Raw genomic sequence first — 19,883 nt, 5'->3', positions numbered from 1 at the left:
AGAAAGAGGGCCAGGTTTTCAGGCCAAGGTTAAACACTGGCCTGTGTGTCAGGGTTCGTGTTAGTGGGTGGTCAGAAGTAGGAAAGAAGGAAGCAGGGGTCACTGAAAAGAATACATCAAAAACCACTATTTGAGGATTAACTGTTTCTCAGGCAGCCCAGGATTTTCTTCCCATTGAGCTTTGCCAAAATGAATGCTATTCTTTCCTACTACCTGCTGTGTACCTCTACACAGTACCCACTGCCAGGCAAATCAGCGAATTCACTCAAACGCTATTGTGACAGTGAAAATGCTTTTAAAAATCTTTATACCAGAAATGATTTAGCAATGCGTATGCCAGATGTCACATGACTAGCATGCAAATCAGTTAACTCTAAGCATATTTCCGGAATTTGTATCAACATTTCCCTTACCTTTTTGGTTTAAGCAAACAAAACTTAAAAATGCCTCTTAGACTTAGTCTTATCTTCTTTGTTATTCTCTCACCAGCCTCCTAGATATTCATTCAATTAATATTTATTGAGCATATGACACGTGTGAGTCATTGTGTAATGAAGAATCGACTGTTTCTACCACACAGGAGCTTCTTTAGCCTACAGATATTTGCTAGCATGGCCTGCTTACACAGCACTGTGTGAGGTGCTGGGTGTACAATGGAAGAGAGCATACAGGCTCTCAAGAAGCTTCAGATATGTCTGGAGAAATGCGCAAGATCACAGACAGCCCATTTCTGTTGTCCAAGAAATATACTCTTGTTCCGAAGGGTTGATTCCCTGGAAGCTTGTGACGGATGCAGTCTTGGGCACCACTCCAGACCTACTGAATAAGAATCTGCATTTTAATTGAATGCCCAGGGGGTTCCAAGCACAGTGACGTCTGAGACCCACTGATCCAGACAACTGATGTTGGAGTTTAGGGGAGAGAGTGATTATCCTGCACATCAGTGGTCATGAAAATATCCATGCAGGAGTTTGCCTCTGAGGAATGACTAAGCTTTGGCTGGGTACAGAGGACTCAAGGAATAGTCATTTCCCACCTCCGCAGAGTTAAAAAATTATGTCTGCAAACTGCAGAAGGCAGTAAGATTTGCAGACACATTTTGCACAGCAGGAAAAGCTTTGAGTCAGGTAGGATGAGTCTGCAAATTCTTGTAACTGTCAGGATTCCCAAATGGCAACTTGCCTGGTTTAGACAGCTTCAAGGTCAGACTGCCCCATGTCCTGGAATGGACCCGCTCACACAAAATTTCTAGCATTGTCCAACCTGTCTGTCAGTCAAGCAGATCAACCAATGAATCAAAGAGGCTCATTATCTTCTAGCAGTTACTCGGCCAATTAGCAGCTCCCAGCAAATTGAATCCTGCAGTGGTATCAAATGAACATCAGGGGGGTGGCTGCTTTTTCAAACTAGTTCAGGAGAGCAGAGAAATCACTATGAAGTTGTGATTACTGCTGTTTGCGCTGTGACTATTGCTTAATATCGGATCAGCCTGAGTGGGTGACTCAATTTTTCTTGCATTCGCCCTTCCCATATTCAATTTACAAATTATGATTTTTTATTCTAAATATAAAAGCTAAACCAAATGAAAAAACACATTAAAACATGACTGTGTTTACTGTTATGTTCTGTTCCTACCCACTGCCCAAAATGTGTATTTGTCCCAAAATTTAATGATACAGAACTTCAGAACACCATTGAATGGATGGCTTAAAATTCAAGCCTATGCTCCATAGTGTTGAAACATGCCTATCATCTTACAAGACATGCTGTTGCAGAACCACCCCCGACCCCGAGGGCCTATTACTATATGGCTCTTTTTGTCCACCACCGGTAGGGGCTGTGGCTGTCCATGTTGGAGTTTGGTAAAAAGAAAAGGAACTCTTTATTCAAACGTTATAAGGTTCAGAATAACAGCAGAGCAGCTGTTAAATCCCAAAGTCCCCAAAACACCTGCAAACACACACAGAGATATAAAAGTCCTGCCTTCCCTTGTCAAACCAGGCCAGTCAGAGGTACCTCAGGAAAGGAAAATAGAAATCCATAGCTTGGTTAGGCTCCCATTCTTAATCCAAAACTGTGTGATACTCCCTCATGGAGAGCCAGTGGAAGTCCTTCTGAATTCTATCCAACTGTATGGTCAAGACCCTGCACTGCTTCTACATGGTCAAGAGCCTTCTTCTTCCCCAGCCACATGGTCAAGAGCCCTACACGGCTGCTACATCCTGTTTTTCTGCTTCTTTCCAAGCTGCCATTGTTAGCAGCTTTCCAAGCTTGCTTGCTTCTTTCCAAGCTTGCTTGCATCTGGGCAAGCAAGGCCCCATGATGCAGAAGCCGCCACCACACCATTATTGTGGGCCCAGGAGGCCCCTCCAGTGACATCGAGTCATGGGTTAGAATCACACCCATCTCCTAGCCTCCCAGTGGAGGGACAGCTTTTGCCATTGCTAAAACACTGGCCAAGTTCTTCAGGGATGCAAAGTAGCTCTCAGTGGCCCTGGTCCTTTTCCCTCACCCTTCAAGTGATAGCTGTGGGGGCTTTAGGACTTTGGGGGGGACCTCCAACTCAGTACCCCATTACAATGCCAAAGAGACTCTCTCTGCTTTACAGTATTATAGGTAAATTCTAAAGACAATGTGACCTGAGCAATCTACCATTAAACAGATTTCTCCTCCAAATTATTTTCTAGAAGAAACCTGTGTCACTATGGTTTGTTTGATGAGGCACCTGGCAGGAGAAGGAGCTGAGCTGAGGCTGGGTAGCAGAACCCAGCTGGCTGACTGACTCACAGGCATTGGAACCTAGGACTTATGACTCATCAGCTGTACTCTAATCCCATTGATCTGATGCTTAATTAATAACACAGCAATACGATCTGTCCTGAGTCCACCCCCCCCCACCAGTACCTCCTGCCCTCTCTTCTCTCTTTTCCACCCCAGTGTCTAGGAAACTGGAAGCACTGCTCAGTCTACTAGTTCTCTTACCCATTACCATGGATGTGAGTTCAAATTGGTTCAGGCTGGGGCTTTAGCAAGGCTCTGAGCAAGATAGTAGGAAGGGGCAGGCACACACTGAGAAGAGTAGACATGCTCCTCCTTACCTAAGGACTCTGCTTTTAGGAAAGAGCTTCCAAGTAGGGATGGGTTGAAGCCTCCAACCCTAAACCCATTATTCAGAGAGTGGATATATTGTTCTGTATTTTTAAAACAATCCAATGGAAGTGAGAAATCTGGAAACCAAACAAGTAAGGAGTGCTTGAAGGAGCTGATGGAGCTGAGATGAAAATTATTTTGAATGTGGAAACATTGTCATGTAGGAGAGGGAGCAGGTAGGGTCTTTGTGGTTCCCATGAGTAGGATGTACGTTCAGTAGACAGAGAAACAAAGCTCCTCCAACAGTGTAAGCAAGGCTCTGCTTCCTGAGGTAGGACAGCCTCATCATGACAGGTACTTAAACAGAAGATGCATGCTTGTTTGTTTTTAAGAGACACTAGCATTATAAAGGGAAGACTGGAGAGAAATGTATTGTCCTTGAATCTCTGAGATTCTGTGAGACGTGCTGAGCTAACCTTCCCAGGGCAGTTTCCATGGTCTTACTTTATATATTGTACTCCATGTCACTCATACAACACTCCAGTAGGTGGGCACATTTATTATGTTTTGTTCACATTTCCACTCTCTCTTCTTGGAATACTGCCATCTGTGATACTGTGTAGTTTACCCCTTTCACATTATGCTGGTGTTTTCAGTGTTTTGCCAACTCCACGGATTTACCTTTTTCTGCCCTTTGTAATATAGCCATCCCTTCCTCTATCTCTCCATCCCCTGCCCTGCTTTATTTGACTTTATAGCATTTAGCACTATCTAAAGTAATGTTACAAATAGATCTGTTTATTATCTGTCTCCATTGTGAGAACAGAGGACTTGGTTGGTTTTGCTCAGTGCTCCATCCCAGCATGTGGAATCAAGGTTGTGATATATGGCAACATATATATGGGGAACAAATAAATGAATCTGTTTTACAGATGAGGGAATTGAAACATTCAAGAGGCAAAGGAACATACCCAGGCTCACACAGTGGGTAAATAAGAATTGGGATTTGAGCAATGTGGTTCCAGCATCCACACATTTTTGCTTTAGTCCATTGGACTCTTTGAAGAAACCATGCTTTCTTAAAAAACTGTAGACTCTCAAAAATTCAATGACTGGCTCTGGCCAGAGTTATCTCTTATTTTATTACTTCAAATGACTTATGCCTGTCTGCAGTTGGCACTGGCTGCTACCAACATGGAGTCAGAAAGCCTAGAGAGAGAAGCAGAGGGGAAAATCAGAGTGCACGAGATCATCTTTGTCTTATTAGTCTTCATGCTGCATGGTGATTTGGTGAGTGAAACATGTGCGTCAGAAGGGAACAGTGAACAGCTCAGCAGTCACCTGGTCCTAATCTGTCCCTGGCAGATATATTGACTGTGACACAGCTCCCATGCCTCAGCTCCTCAAAATCAAATTTGCAAACTCAGAGCAGACTTCTTTCTTCTCCAAGAGATTTGAAACCATATGCCATGTCACTCTTCCATCAAAGGGATAAATTTATGTTCCCTGATTCCTCCCTCTAGGTAGGGTTTGAAGTTTTATTTTTTCCTTCTCTCTTTATTTTCTCTAATTTTTTTCCATTACCATTTATTTCCCCTACACCTTCTTCCACCTCCACCCAACCCAGTTGGATTTTTCTTTTTGTCTGTTTAATTTAAATCATGTTTTATTTTCAATTACAGTTGACATGCAATATTTTATTACCTTCATGTGTACACCCCAGTGACTAGACATTTATACAATTTACTAAGTGATCATGCTAATGAATCTCATGCCCATCTAACACCATACATAGATATTAGAATATTGTTGACTATATTTCCTATGCTGAAATGTACATCCTCGTGACTATTCTGTAACAACGAATTTATACTTCTTAAATCCTTCACCTCGTTTCACCCATCTCCCCAATCACCCTCCCACCTGGCAACTGTCAAAACATTCTGTGTATCTCTGACTGTTTCTGTTCTGCTTGTTCATTTATTTTGTTCTTTTAGATTCAGTTGTTGATAGATATATATTCTTTGCTATTTTATTGTTCATATTTTTACCTTATCTTCTTCTTCTTAAAGAATACCCTTTAATATTTCATGTAATACAACTTTGTTAGTCTTCTTCAGCCACTTCTTGTCTTGGATGCTCTTTATATATCCTTCAATTCCTTATGATAGTTTTGCTGGATACAGTAAACTTGGCTATTGGAACTTGCTGTTCTTCACTTTGAATATTCTGTGCCAATCCCTTCTGGCCTGTAAAGTTTCTGTTGAGAAATGAGCTGATAGTTTTATGAGACTACCTTGTAGCTAACTAGCTGCTTTTCTCTTCCTGCTTTTAGGATTCTCTCTTTGTTCTTAACCTTCTTTATTTTAATTATGATGTGCCTTGGTGTGGGCCTCTTTGGATTCATCTTGTTTGGTACTCTCTGCCCTTCCTAAACTTGTATGTATTTCCTTCACCAGGTTAAGAATGTTTTCTGTCATTATTTTTAAAGTAGGTTTTCAAATTCTTGCTCTCTCTCTTTTCTTTCTGGCCCACCCATGATGTGAATGCTGGCAGGCTTGCAGTTGTCCCAGAGGTTCCTTACACTATCTTTATTTTTTTGAATTCTTTTTTCTTTTTGCTGTTCTGATAGGGTGTTCTTTGCCTCCTTATATTCCAAATTTCTGATTTGGCTCTGTGCCTTATCTACTCTACTGTTTATTTCCTGTCAATTATTCTTCATTTCAGTTAGTGTACTCTTCTTTTCTGATGGGTTCTTTGTTATGGATTCCATACTCTTTTTTATGCTATTGAAGTTCTAATTTCACTGAGCATCTTTATACCCAGTGTTTTGAACTCCACATCTAGTACATTGCTTCTCTCCATTTTGTTTAGTTCATTTTCTGGAGTTTTGTTCTGTTCTTTCACTGGAGACATGTTTCTTTGTCTTCTAATTGTGGCAGCCTCTCTGTCTTTGTTCCTATGTGATAGAGATGCTAGATAGATGCTAGATAGAGATGCTACATCTGCCAGGCTTGGTAGAGTGGCATAATGTGGTAGGTATCCAGTAGAGTCCAGAAGCACACAAGCTGGGCACTCCAGTTGTACCTCCCACCCCCATGTGGGCAATGTACATTCTCCTGTTATAATTGAGACTTGACTGCTATTAGCACATCAGTGGGAGAAATTTACTCTCAGGCCAATTTGCTGCGAGGACAGGCTCATCACTGACCCATCCCATAGAACAGAACTTACTTCATTGGAGGTCTGGTGCCCACTGTGTCTACCCCTTGAGTATGGTGCTGTGGAGGTGGTTGGGTGGTGTTTCAATGTGGTCCAAAGCTATCCACTGGGTGTACTGGCTCTGGGCCCTTCCAGGATGTGCAGGCCAATGTCAGCCACCACCTGGGTTCTGCCTGAGAAAATCCAGCATGAGCTACAAAGAGATCTGCAGATGGCTGCTACTTGTGGTGGGCTTGGAGGTGTCCAGGTGAGGCCAGGCTGTGAACTAAGACTACCTTCCACTAGTGCCAGGTCCGGTGCCATCTATCAAGAGGTATGGAGCGCACTGAGGCCAGGTGCTGCTTGTTTGAAAGATTTTAGGAAAATCTGAAACATGAGCCAAGACAGGCCATTTGTATGGAAAAGCCTCTGGAAAGGCTTGGGTAGGCTCACAGGTTGGATGGAACAGTATCTCAGAGAATCACTAGGGTGGGAAACAGTATTAGCTGGATTGAGGAAGACTCAGATATGGTGCCTGCCTGCTGGCTTTCTGGGAAGGCCAGAAAAGGAATGACGGCCTTTATTAGAACTTTTGTCTGGCAAAACACTGACACCCCAGCTCTCACCCTGATGCCAGACAATTTAGTTTCTCCCCATACATCCCTGGTGCCTTTCGAGCTGCTATATCAGCGCTAGAGCTGAAGGGAGTGAATCAAAGTAAGTCTGTGCATAGGTCCTTTAAGGGGAATTGCCTGGGACTCCAGAATCCCTCTGTCTCACTCAGCCACTATCTCCATTGGTTTTTACAGCCATAAATTATGGGGACGTCTCTTTCCTGGCACTGGAATGCTAGGCTGGGGGACCTGATATGGGGCTGAGACCCTTTGCTCCTCAGGGCGGATCTCCACATATATCAGCTAAGATAGTCGTCTCAATTTTTATCTACTACATGTAAATACGAGACCAGCCCATATTGCATTTCCACACCGCCTACCAGTTTCAATGTGGCTTCTTTACCTCCCTAGTTGTAGGACTTTCATTCAGCTAGGTTGCAGGCAGTTCTGAATGATCATTGCTCTGTAGTTTAGTTGTAATTTTGGTGTTGTTGTGGGAGGATGCAAGTACCACATTTACCTGTGCCATCTGTCATTTTGACTGGAAATTTCAGAGCTTGGATTTTTCCATGACAGAAAATCATATTAGACCAGAAATAAACCCAAGCCTCTACAGTCAATTAAAATTTGACAAAGGAGGCAAAAACATGGAATGGGGTAAAGATAGTCTACTCAATAAATAGTGTTAGGAAAATTGGACAGATACGTGCAAAAATAAAACCAGACCACCTTCTTACACCACACACAAGAATAAACTCAAAATAGATTAAAGACTTAACTGTTAAACTTGGAACCATAATTATCCTAGAAGAAAACATAGACAGTAAAATCTTGGACATTTCTCATAGCAATGTTTTTTCTGATATATTGCCTCAGGCAAGGGAAACAAAAGAAAAAAATAAACAAATAAGGTTACATCAAACTAAAAAGTCTTTGCACAGTAAAGGAAACCACCAAAAAAGTGAAAAGAAAACCCACTGAATGGAAGAACATATTCACCACTTATATATCTGATAAAGGTTTAATCTATAATTTATAAAGAACTTATAAAACTCAACAACAAACAAATAAACAATCCAATTTAAAAATGGGCAAAAGACCTGAATAGACACTTCCCCAAAGAGGACATACAATGGCCAATAGACATGAAAATATATTCAACATCACTAATCATTCAAGAAATGCTAAAACCACAATGAAATATCACCTCACACCTGTCAGAATGGGTATCATCAGTAAATCAACAAACAAGTGTTGACCAGAATGCAGAGAAAAGGAAATCATTGTGCACTGTTGGTAGAAATGCAGACTGGTACAGCCACTGGGGAAACCAATATGGAGATATCTCAAAAATTTAAAACTGGAACTGCCTTATGACCCAGCAATTCCACTTCCAGGAATTTATCCAAAGAAAATCAAAACACTGATATGAAATAATATATGCCCATCATATGTTCATTGCAACATTATTTACAATAGCCAAGACTTGGAAGCAGCCCAAGTGCCCATCAGTAAATGAGTGCATAAAAAAGCTGTAGTACACTTACACAGTGGAATGCTATTTAGCCATAAAAAAGAAGCAAATCATACCTTTTGCAACAGCACAGATGGACCTGGAAAATATGCTAAGTGAAATAAGCCAGTTTGAGAAAGACAAGTACCCTATTATTTTACTTACATGTGGAATCTAATGAACAAAATTAACTAACAGACAAAATAGAAACAGACTCATAGATACAGAAACAGGCTGACAGCTGTCAGAAGGGAGGGTGTTGGGAGACGAGGTGAAGGGATTAAGCAGAAAGAAAGGAAAAAAGGACAACTCATAGACACAGACAACTGTATGGTGATGACCAGAAGGAAAGAGCTTTGGGGGGAAGTAGGAAAGGGTAAAGTGGGGGTAAACGGTGATAGAGGGAGACTTGGCTTGGGGTGGTGAACACAATACAATATACAGATGATATAGTATAGATGTATATACCTGAAACCTATATAATTTTATTAACCAATGCCACCTCAATAAATTCAATTTTGTAAAAATGTGCATTTCTCACAGATTCTGTGTTTACAATGGAATTTTACCAGAGCTACATGTGTCATATTATATTAAAGGTGGCCCTTGTTTTTCAAGTTTGAGCATTATGCAACATGTTACTTTTTGAAATAAGAATTGTATGTTTGTATTTTTCTTAAAATCTTATTGATTTGAGTATTAACGGGTCAGAAAACAGAGTCCAGATGAACTTTTGTGAACTTTTTGTAGTCATTAAAAAGAGTATGGACTGAAATGTCAGATACACATGAATTAAAAGTCAAGTTAGTTACTCTCTGGGAACCTTTGTTTTCTTACCCTCTCACATGATTTTTGTAAAGATTAGATGAGAAAACAAAAACAGATATTTGCCATTGACTTTCTCTTTAAGTGTCAAATGATTGCTTTCATGCTACCTGCCTTCTACTCTTTCTGTGGCTTGGTACAGGAGGAGGGGTGGGGGAAAACATCATCTAAAGGAGATATTGGGATGAAATCCAAAGGAGCCAAATTGAATTAGCAAAAAAAAATATGGGCATTTCAGTTCGCTGTGGCTAGGAAAGTACCACATTTGTGCATTGTCTCCATGTTCAGGTGTGGGTCAGGCCCTGAAGCATCTTCTTGCTCAAGTTCTTTCTGGCTCACCAGGATGGCTCCAAAGGGGCAGAGCAGGGAGAATGATGAAGCAGACGCTTTCCTGACTAGAGACTGCCCTGACCAACTTCTCTCCTGGAATCTATAGCGGCAAGTGGAGACATTTTCACTTAGATATGTTTGAAGACCAAACTGGGCCTGTGGATCTGCCAGAAACTTCCTTCTCTTTCAGATGGACAAAAGCCTGGTACCCAGCAGTTCCAGTTCTCTCTTGGGATCACCATTGTTCTTTACTTGGATACCATCCTCACTCACCCAGTGGTATCAGATTCTGCTGAACAATAATCTACTACAGTTACACACATAAACTTCAAAGGCCACATCTTAAAGCCACCTGAAAAAGAAATCATGGTTTTCAGTTCTCGCTGACTCCATTGCTTTAAGAGACAACCAGGGAGAAATATCACTGGCTTTTGAGTCATGTTTACAAAATATAGTAAGATCTTAGTTTGGAAAGTGCATAACATAAATACCCAAATTTACATAGCCATCTTTATAAAATCTATAGACTGGAGGTCTTATTGTTGTGTTTTATTTCCAGAACCCTTGGTGAACACTTTCTTAATTTGGGTCAATTACTTTTAAAGGGAAACTTAAGTATCAATAAAATTATATAGCCCTGCCTCCTTGCAACCAGAATACTAAATAAATCACTAGCAGCTTGACAACAGCCAGCAGCCTACAACAGAGATTTAGAGGAGTCTGTATTTTGTTCTACCTTCTTAAATGTTCTGCAGGATTAGACATGATCATATTCCAGAGATCTGTGTGCTGTTGAGGTGTCTATGTGCTTTAAAGAGTATATAGAAGAATTGGAATAGGTCCAACAGCACAATTATCATTGAGATGGGATGGAAATTGGATACTTGCAGGATCTTTAATAAATGTCTATTCTGAATTTTATTAATTCATATTGTTAAAGCTAAAAGGTCACTGAAGTACTTTCCAGGGACCTGGTGGAGAACAACCCCATAATTTTATAGATGAGGACAACTGAATTGAAAAAATCAATGTGTTGTTCAAGGTCACCCTTTAGTAAAACAGATGTTAAGCTAGATCAGACCAGGTTTTCTGGCTCTCAAGTCCAGAACTTTCAGGCACACTGTGTTCATTAATAAAAGAAAGTGAATTGTGGGTGTTTGACAGGACCATAGTAGTCTCAGTATTCAAGGACATAAAAATCTTTTCCATCATCGATGGTGCACAACTCTGGGGTCTCAAATGGAACAAGTGAAAAAAGACTTACTTTTTAGAATAATGAGGCACTCCCCAGTGGTTCCATCTGTGGAGAGAAGATGAGAATGCAAGTGAAGGATCTTCAGATTTCAAGTGAGAGTGTCCATTCTGTCACCTGGCCCTCCATGTGCCAAGGCACAATGGAAATTTTCATCCTATATATCTCTGATGCCTGATGCTATTGGTTTCTCCCACTTTGAAAAACTCCCCCCCTTTGGTTTTCTTCTGCTTTTCATAGTTCTCTTCACAACTCTTCTTTTCTTGCAATTTTCCTAAACTATTGTGTACCCCTTGGCCCTCCCTTCTCCCCATTCTGCATGCTGCCCTTAGAACCTAAGATTGTAGCTCCCAAATCTTTATCCCCAACCTAACTTTCTCTTCTAAACCCAGAGCTATATACTCAATCTCCTGGTGAATATCTACTTATCCACAGGCACCTGACAATAAATTCTCTTCCCAAGCTTGTCCTTCAGACATCCATTTCCTTCTCCCGTATCCCCAGTAAGAATCCTATCTCCAGTATTCCAGTAAGAATCACCATCATCCATTCAACTGCCCAATCCAGAACCTAGGGATTTAATGTCTATTTTACTTTTCCCATCACACCTCAGATGTAAGCAGTCACGGAGCCCTGCAATGCTATATTCTCAATGTTTTCTAGTTGCCCCTTCCTCCCCTCACAGACACAGAATTAATTTACTTTGTCATTTCTTGCTTGGATTATGTACTAGCCTCCAAATTGTTCTCTCAGCTTAACTCCAGCCCTTCTGTACAGCCATCTGTACAGAATACACATTCTTCAGCCAGTTTTCGCTAATCAAGAATAAATTTGAGTTTTATACGGTAGCCTGGTTTATATCAGCACTTGCACTCTGAACACGGCACATCTGTTTATTCATTCAGCATGACTTATTAAGATCTCACTATGGACCAGGCCTTAGAGAGACAATAGCAAAAAAAAAAAAAAAATTCTAGTCATCCTTCTCATGGAGCTTGAAGCCTAGTGGAGGGAGATGGATAATACAAAATTAAATAGATACCTATAATAAATAATATAAATCAATCAAATATATATTTATTTAGCAAAAGAAAAGTGCTTGTGAAAAAAATAAAAGGAGAGAAGGAGGATTAGAGAAGTATTGAGGAGGGCGGGGCTGAAATATCATATAAGATGGTTATAAAGGGTCACAAGGAGAAGATGACATTTAAAGACCTTGCACACGGTTGGCACTCATGAAATTACTTCTTAAATGATGAAATACATGGATAAATGCCTCATTTTATATGATCCACACAAGTGATGAATAAAGCAAAAAATAAATCATCTCTACTTTGTAGGGGACCCTGGAAATTAAAGTGACTTGTCATTCGGAATATGGTGGAGTCAGGTCTCAACCCAGTTCTTCATCCCCAACACAAAAGAGGAAACTATCAACGTTATCTTAAAACTGAGCTTACAACATTAAGGCCTCTGTGTGGTGTAAGTAGCCTGGAGTTTGAAGTGCGTTTTGGTATAAATAGTTTTGATCAATCTGACATTCTGTGAAACATAATAAGGTCTGAAGTGAAGTTGAGCTGGATTCGGACTTCCTTCTAGGGTTCACCTGGCTGAAACAAGAAGGCTGACACCTTACTCACCCAATTGTTATTTGTTTAACCAATGGGAGCTCTTTGAAAAGCAGACAGTAATATGTATGAAGTTTGTAATAGTAACTTCTCTGAAGAAAAATGATGCAGAGTTGGGGATGGGAGGTTAGCGAATGTGCTGACCAAAGTCAAGTAGAGGGGAAAAGGAGAAAGCAATGGTACTCGTGGCAGAGTAGGGTTTGGTCAGCTGATAACCGGAAGGATAGACCTAAAGCACCAGGAATGGAGCTGGGTTAAACAGACAACTCTTATCCGGGCCTTGTGGCTCAAGCAGCAGGAGTGACTCCAAGTTCCCCAAGCTCTGCCCTAGACAACGACAATAAGGCCCTGCTTTAAACTGACTGCTGGTCTTTTTTTCGCTCCCTGAAATTCCCCGAGTCATCTTTCCTGATTTTCTTCTTACATTTGTAACATCAGGTTGGATTTTTAAAATGTGGGCTCTATCCTAGAACTTAAGAAAAAAGATCAAAGTACCTTTAAGGTGCTGATAGCTAATAAAGCATTTCCCAAAGTGCATCGATAGGCACTGTGGGTGGGACTGAGGAGTCCGCATTGTCCTCTCCATTCCTCCACCAGGAGAAAAAATTCTCAATGGTAATTTGCATAGGGGTCTGCTTTATTTCAGACATGACCTGTAGTCTAATTGCAAACATTGGTTTTTGGCTCACACAAAGTAGGTAGATGGCAGTAGCATGGGAAAACAATGCAGCGTGGGGACAACCTGGAAGAAGGGCCTTTTTAGAATTAACCTGTGCTCTCAGAGGAAAAATGCCTATGGAAAACTTGAGACAAAAAAAAGCCCTTGCATTTACTTTGACAAATACCTACTATCAATGGCAAATGATCTTGAATTTTCATTTACAATACAAATATAAGGCCTCCTTTTAAATAACTTTAATTTATAAAGTGAGTACAAGTGGCATATCTTTGGGTTAGTTCTCTCAACCTCCCGTTTTTTTCCCAAGAGATTAGAAGCCTTAACATTACACTTTCTAGACATCCTGGCTGTTTGAGTTCTAGATATGAATTATATTGTGCCACTTAGGTGCAGTTGCCTGAATTGTAAGGAAGAATGAAGTGGAGTCAGTCTCGCTACAGTAGAGGCAGCTGATTAGTAAGCTTGGAGAGATTCCAGTGCGTGCCAGAATAGAATCAGGGATTTACTCTGTAGTCAACAGCCTCCTGGGAATGAGGTGATTATGGAGGCAGCAAGAGTAGAAAGTGTGATAATCACTGTTTTTTTGACTTTGACATTAAAACCAAAATTCTGCTGGTGCCTTTTACTTCCATTCTCCCCACTATTTTGTAAGCACTTACTTCCCTGTATTAAATCACCTTCTGCTTGACATATCTAGAGTAGTTTCTCTTTTCTTCACTGAACCCTAGTGATATGACACCTATGACAAAGGCTGGGAAGGTGGTAAACACTGGTCTTATGGAGCTATAACTAGAAATACATACAGAATTTACACAGAAAGGAGAAATCAGTGAGTTTCAGAAATGCTACAATTGGGGAAGACAAAGTAAAGCTGCACATGCTGAGGCAAACATTCATTAGCAGATGCTCTGTAACCTCAAATCATCTACTTAATTTCTCTTATGAAATGTGTTTTCAATTACCGTAATTTAATTGTTTTGAAGTCCTTTAGCTGACTCATTTTTCAACTGTCTGGGAGGATGCTTGGGGATATTTTGGCAGAGTGCAGGAAAGCAGAGTTTGTTTCTTTGGTTATCTTCATCACAAAATAAAAGTTACACACTTGTCTGAAGTCACCACTCCATTTGGCTTCAAGGCATATATGACAGTAAATCATGTTGATTACAATATCCTGTCTTTGCATGTTTTGTTCTAATGTGTAGACAGTTTTTCTATTCAAGCAGATTTAAAGCAAACTGAAGATCCCATGTACAGACATTTTCAAATTCTCACAGATGTCATTAGCTAATAGAGTTATAACAACATTCTCATAAGGGATCGTTTTTAAAAAAGGCTTTTCTCACATTCTTAAAAGATTAAATTGGGACATGGCAGATTAACTTCCACTAAACCTGTAGTGACCAGTACATACAATTTGGTTAACCAGATGAAATCACAAAGCAAGGCTCAGAAATCAGGGTGCAGAACCTGGGTTTAAGCCAAACGGAGGCACTCTACCAGGGAGGTCTTTCCATCCTTTTATCAAACACATCCAATTCAACTACTAGATTCTGGAGAGGACTCAGACAAAAGACCGCAGTCAGCTGAACAAAGTGCTTTCAGCTTATTCACAAAGCAGGTCATGGAAATCATCAGTATTTAGTCCCAGTTAAAAGATCAAGGACAAGAATCTGGGTAAAAGTACCAGTGAACAGGGTAAAACTTAAAAGATGAAGGGTCAAGAACTTCTTGATATCTATGTTTACTGAAAGATAAAAAAGAAGACACAAGAATTTTTGTAAAAGCAGTACTTATAAATCTGTAAGAATCCACATGTCCATCAATAATAGAATGAATAAATTGTAGTACATTTATGCAATGGAGTACTATTAAAAAAACAAGAATGAATGATTTACAACTGCATGCAATAATATTAATACACACTACAAACATAGCGTTGAGAGAAAGTAAGTAAACAACCAGTCATGAGAGTATATACTAAATAATTCTATGTATAAAGTTAGAAAGCAAGCAGATTCATCTATAGTGTGAGGTCAGGACAGTGGTTACCCTTGAGGGGTGAAGTGGCTCAGAGGGGGACATGAAAGGGGCATCTGGGGTGCTGGGAGTGATTGCATTTTGTTTTTGAGTCCTAGTTACATGGATATGTTTACCAGAGTTCACTCAGCTATACACTTAATGTATGCATATTCTTGTATTTATTTCATATTTCAATACAATGTTACTAAAAAATTTCATCATGAATTTAAGAAATTTTAAGTCAAGAAAATTTTAAAAAGCCTCTCTTGCAAGCACTCCAAGACTGATATACCAATTTTCCAACCCATCAGAAGCATGTGTTGAAAAGAAATTGAATCTTTAGCTGAATCTCACAAAAAGAACACATCTGATTCTGAAAATGTCACATCTCCTGATTTTTTCAAGAGAAAAATGGCTTGGTTTTCAGGATCCCAAAAAATATATTTTCCAACATGTCACACCTTCTCTATTGGCCATTTAGCAAAACATATTAACTTTCCTAAAATATTTATATATTATATATTTACATATTTAAAATATACATTTAACTGAAGAGGAAGGATAATGATGGATGGACTTTTTTTTTGTCTATGTCGGAGAGTTCTGCATCATGAACATGGCTCAGTAAGGAATTGGGAGGAGGGCAGGAAGTAGCTGTCAGAGGGAAATGAGGTAATCACCAAAGAACAGGTAATAGAACAATGTCTGAAGAGGAGGCAGTTCAGATCTTGTTCCCTCAGCCAGTGTATAACCAGCCTCTGAAGTTCATACTTTGGTGACTAGTTTGTAAACCACACAAGCTCCAGACTCCTCCCTCTAGTAATGGAAGACTAGGTAATTTGCATTAGTGTTATCACTGAGGAAAACCAGAAAAAATGGAAAAATATATTTTAAAAACTACTAATAAAAGTCATCTTGAAAGCATAAAACAGTAAATAAGAGTGAAGAATTACCAAGTTCTTGGAAATTTAAATGGGGGTTCTTCCATTCAAGGAAGTTGGAAATCCAGGGATGTGAACCATTATTTTGTGTCACTTTTTTTCCATAAAGAATGTGGATCTCACAGACAGAAAATTTTTTTTGTCGGTCTCATCACATCAGAAAGATAAAATTTGGAATCAATATCACCTGGCTATCACATACAGTTTATCTTGAGTCATCTGGATTGTCCAAATAATCTAAATCCCTACAATGAATTATGGTGACTTTAAATTACTGGTGTCCCAGGCATGTGACAGAAGTAAAATTCCTTTAGAGAGAAGATAACATCATCCTAGGTTGAAATAACCTCCCCAGATATTTTTTCAAATAGAATATAATTGAAATATAATTTAATATATTATATTTTATAATATATTATAATATATTTGAATTATGCTGTAATTCAAATATAATATAATTGAATTATAATTGAAATATAATATAATGTATTATATTTTTCAAATATAATATGATATAATTTTCTTACAGAAAATGAATGTAATATCTTACATAAAATAAAGGTAAAAATACAAAATCATTAAAAAGAACTATCAAAAACTTCAAACAACAGAAAGAAAAGCACAGGGTCTCCTTATATATGAATATAATAAACAGACTTTAAAATAGATATTGGTTAAAAATAACTGAGAGACTTCTGGCAAGATGGAGGCATAGGTGGAAATACTGTACCTCCTCGCACAACCAAATTTAAGAACAAGAAAGATTTATAAACAAAAACACAACCAAACAGACAGAAAATGGATTTGTATGGAAGTCCGACAACAATGAACTACTCATCTAGATCGACTGGAGTCAACAGCTGGCATAGAGGGGTCCTGGCAGGAAAAGGCGGTGGCTGCTAGACCAACCTAGGCATGCAGGCTGTGGTTGGCAGATCCCAGGCGTGGGGTGGCAATGAGCAGACCCAGTGAGGGTGTAAGGCAGCTGGCTGACCACAGTCACACATTCATGTGCAGATAAACCAGGTGAAAATGAGCAGCGAGACAGACCGCACAACCCAGGGCCCCAGGGATGAGAATTAAAGCCTAAAAGCATTGATTAGAAAAACTTTTGGGGGTTGAGGTGCTGGGAGAGGCTTACATCTTCACTGAAGAATTCGTTGCAGAGATCCACAGGATTCTAGAATGTACACAAGCCCACACACCCAGGAACCAGCACCAGAAGGGCCCAAATTGCTTGTGGGAAGTGGCAGAGGGGACTGAAACCTGAGAGAGTGCAGAACAAATGCCATTTCTTCCTCTCTGACCCCACCCCCACATACAGCATCACAACCCAGTGACATGTGTTGCCTCGCCCTGGTGAATACCTAATGCTCCGCCCCTCATACATAACAGGTGCAACCTGACCAAAACATTATGGCTAAAGAAGAACAGCTGAAAGCCCCAGAGCCAATATTTCTAAGCAACCAAGAGATAGCCAGCCTATCAAGTGCACAGTTCAAAATATTGGTGGTCAGGATGCTCACAGAACTGGTTGATTTTAGTCACAAATTAGATGAAAAAATGAAGGCTACACTAAGTGAAATGAAGCAAAATGCACAGGGAACAAATAGTGATGGGAAGGAAACTGGAACTAAAATCAATTGAGTTGACCAGAAGGAAGAAAAAAATGACCAAACAGAAAAATATGAAGAAACAAGAATTCAAAAAAACGAGGAGAGGCTTAGGAACCTCCAGGACATCTTTAAATGTTCCAACATCCGAATTATAGGGGTACTAGAAGGGGAAGAGGAAGAACAACAAGTGGAAAATTTATTTGAAAAAATAATAAAGGAGAACTTCCCCAATCTGGCAAAGGAAATAGACTTCCAGGAAGTCCAGGAAGTTCAGAGAGTCCCGAAGAAGTTGGACCCAAGGAGGAACACACCAAGGCACATCATAATTACATTAGCCGAGACTAAAATGAAGGAGAGAATCCTAGAAGCAGCAAGGGATAAGGGGACAGTCACCTACAAAGGAGTACCCATCAGACTGTCAGCGGATTTCTCAAAAGAGACCTTACAGGCAAGAAGGGGCTGGAAAGAAGTATTCCAAGTCATGAAATCCAAAGACCTACATCCAAGATTGCTCTATCCAGCAAAGCTTTCATTTAGAATGGAAGGGCAGATAAAGTGCTTCTCAGATAAGATCAAATTCAAGGAGTTCATCATCACCAAGCCCTTATTATATGAAATGTTAAAGGGACTTATCTAAGAAAAAGAAGATAAAAATATGAACAGTGAAAGGACAGCAAACTCACAGTTATTAACAACCACACCTAAAACAAAAGCAAACTAAGGACAGCTAGATCAGGAGTGAAGCCATAGAAATGGAGATCACATGGAGGGTTAGCAACAGGGGAGTGGGAAGGGGAGAAGGACAGAGAAGGTACAGAAAATAAATAGCATAGATGGTAGGTAGAAAATAGACAGGGGGGAGGACAAGAATAGTATGGGAAATGTAGAAGCTAAAGAACTTATGACACATGGACATGAACTAAAGGGAGGGAATGGTGGGGAGGGGATGTGCAGAGTGGAGGGGAATAAAAGGGGGGAAATGGGACAACTGTAATGGCATAATCAATAAAATATATTTAAAAATAAAATAGATATTGGTTATATAAAAATTAAAATTGAAAAATATAATAAAAGATTATAAATATACACTTTTTAATTTAATTCTTATTCAAGTACAGTTTTCTGTTTTATATTCCCTGCCCTGCCCCTCTCAGTGCTCCCCACCTCCATCCCATTTCCGCCCCCCACCTTAATTATTGTCCATGTGTCCTTTATACTTATTCATGTGAGTTCCTCCCCTTTTCCCCTATGATTCTCTCCTCTCTCCTCTCTGGACCCTGTCAGCCTATTCTGTATTTGAGTGTCATTGGTCATATTTTGCTTGCTTGTTTGTTTTGTTGTTTAGATTCCTGTTAAAGGTGAGATCATATGGTATTTGTCTTTCACCGCCTGGCTTATTTCGCTCAACATAAATATACACTTTTAAAGAAAAAAAATGAAATTCTAGAATTGAAAGGTACAATAGCCAATGCAAAAAGCAATGAATGATTATAACAGCGGAACAGATAAACCTGAAAAAGAATTTGTGAACTGAAAGAAAGCTTGGGGAAAAATAACCCAAATGAAGCATGGAGAGATGAAATGGTATATCACACTAGTTTACCAAGAGATCTGTGGCTTTGTAGCAAATTTCTCTACATTGCTTTGTTCTATTCACCACCGCCTTCTTCTCCATCACCACCACCAGTACCCTGAACAAATGTACATTCACCCTGTAACCATTCCCCTCACCAATACTAACTTTATAGCCATTCTGATTTGATTCGACTTGTGTGAAAAGATTCCAAGATGACAAACTTAGCAGGAAATAGTGTAAAACGTAACGAGAACCACTTTAAAATGGAACTGGGGCTGCCATCCCAGGGGAACCGCATTGCACATCTTAGGCCTCAGAGTTTTGGAATATTAAAACAGAGCAAAATAAGCTTTGGACTGAGTCTAAGTCCCAAATAACTGTCTGCAATGACAAAAAAGCAGGTATTATGACTACCAGACTGATGGCTACCAAATTAAAAATGAAAAACACTGTTTAGAATTAGTGTCACTGTGTTAGCTTCTCTGCACCAATAGAAATGTGTTCGTTCTATTGACGTAATTGTTCCCCCTTCCATTTCTCATAGATACCCCTGGCCTTTGACTCCTAATCAGAACACTATTTGGGCTTCTGCCTGAATC

General features: G+C 39.7%; 1 long non-coding RNA gene across 1 annotated transcript; it reads left to right on the top strand.

The window, feature by feature from the left end:
• Nucleotides 1-2,406: 2,406 nt before the first annotated feature.
• Nucleotides 2,407-17,324, top strand: LOC118990938 (uncharacterized). The gene is made up of 3 exons (XR_005067314.1): nucleotides 2,407-2,420; nucleotides 14,633-14,636; nucleotides 17,247-17,324. It is a non-coding gene; the product is annotated as an uncharacterized LOC118990938 (long non-coding RNA).
• The last annotated feature ends 2,559 nt before the right edge of the window (nucleotides 17,325-19,883 follow it).

Source organism: Sturnira hondurensis, unplaced genomic scaffold (assembly GCF_014824575.4).
Source record: "Sturnira hondurensis isolate 20B ecotype Veracruz unplaced genomic scaffold, ASM1482457v3 Scaffold0007401, whole genome shotgun sequence".
Classification (NCBI taxonomy): Eukaryota; Metazoa; Chordata; class Mammalia; order Chiroptera; family Phyllostomidae; genus Sturnira; species Sturnira hondurensis.
This window is presented reverse-complemented; position numbering and strand designations above follow the sequence as displayed.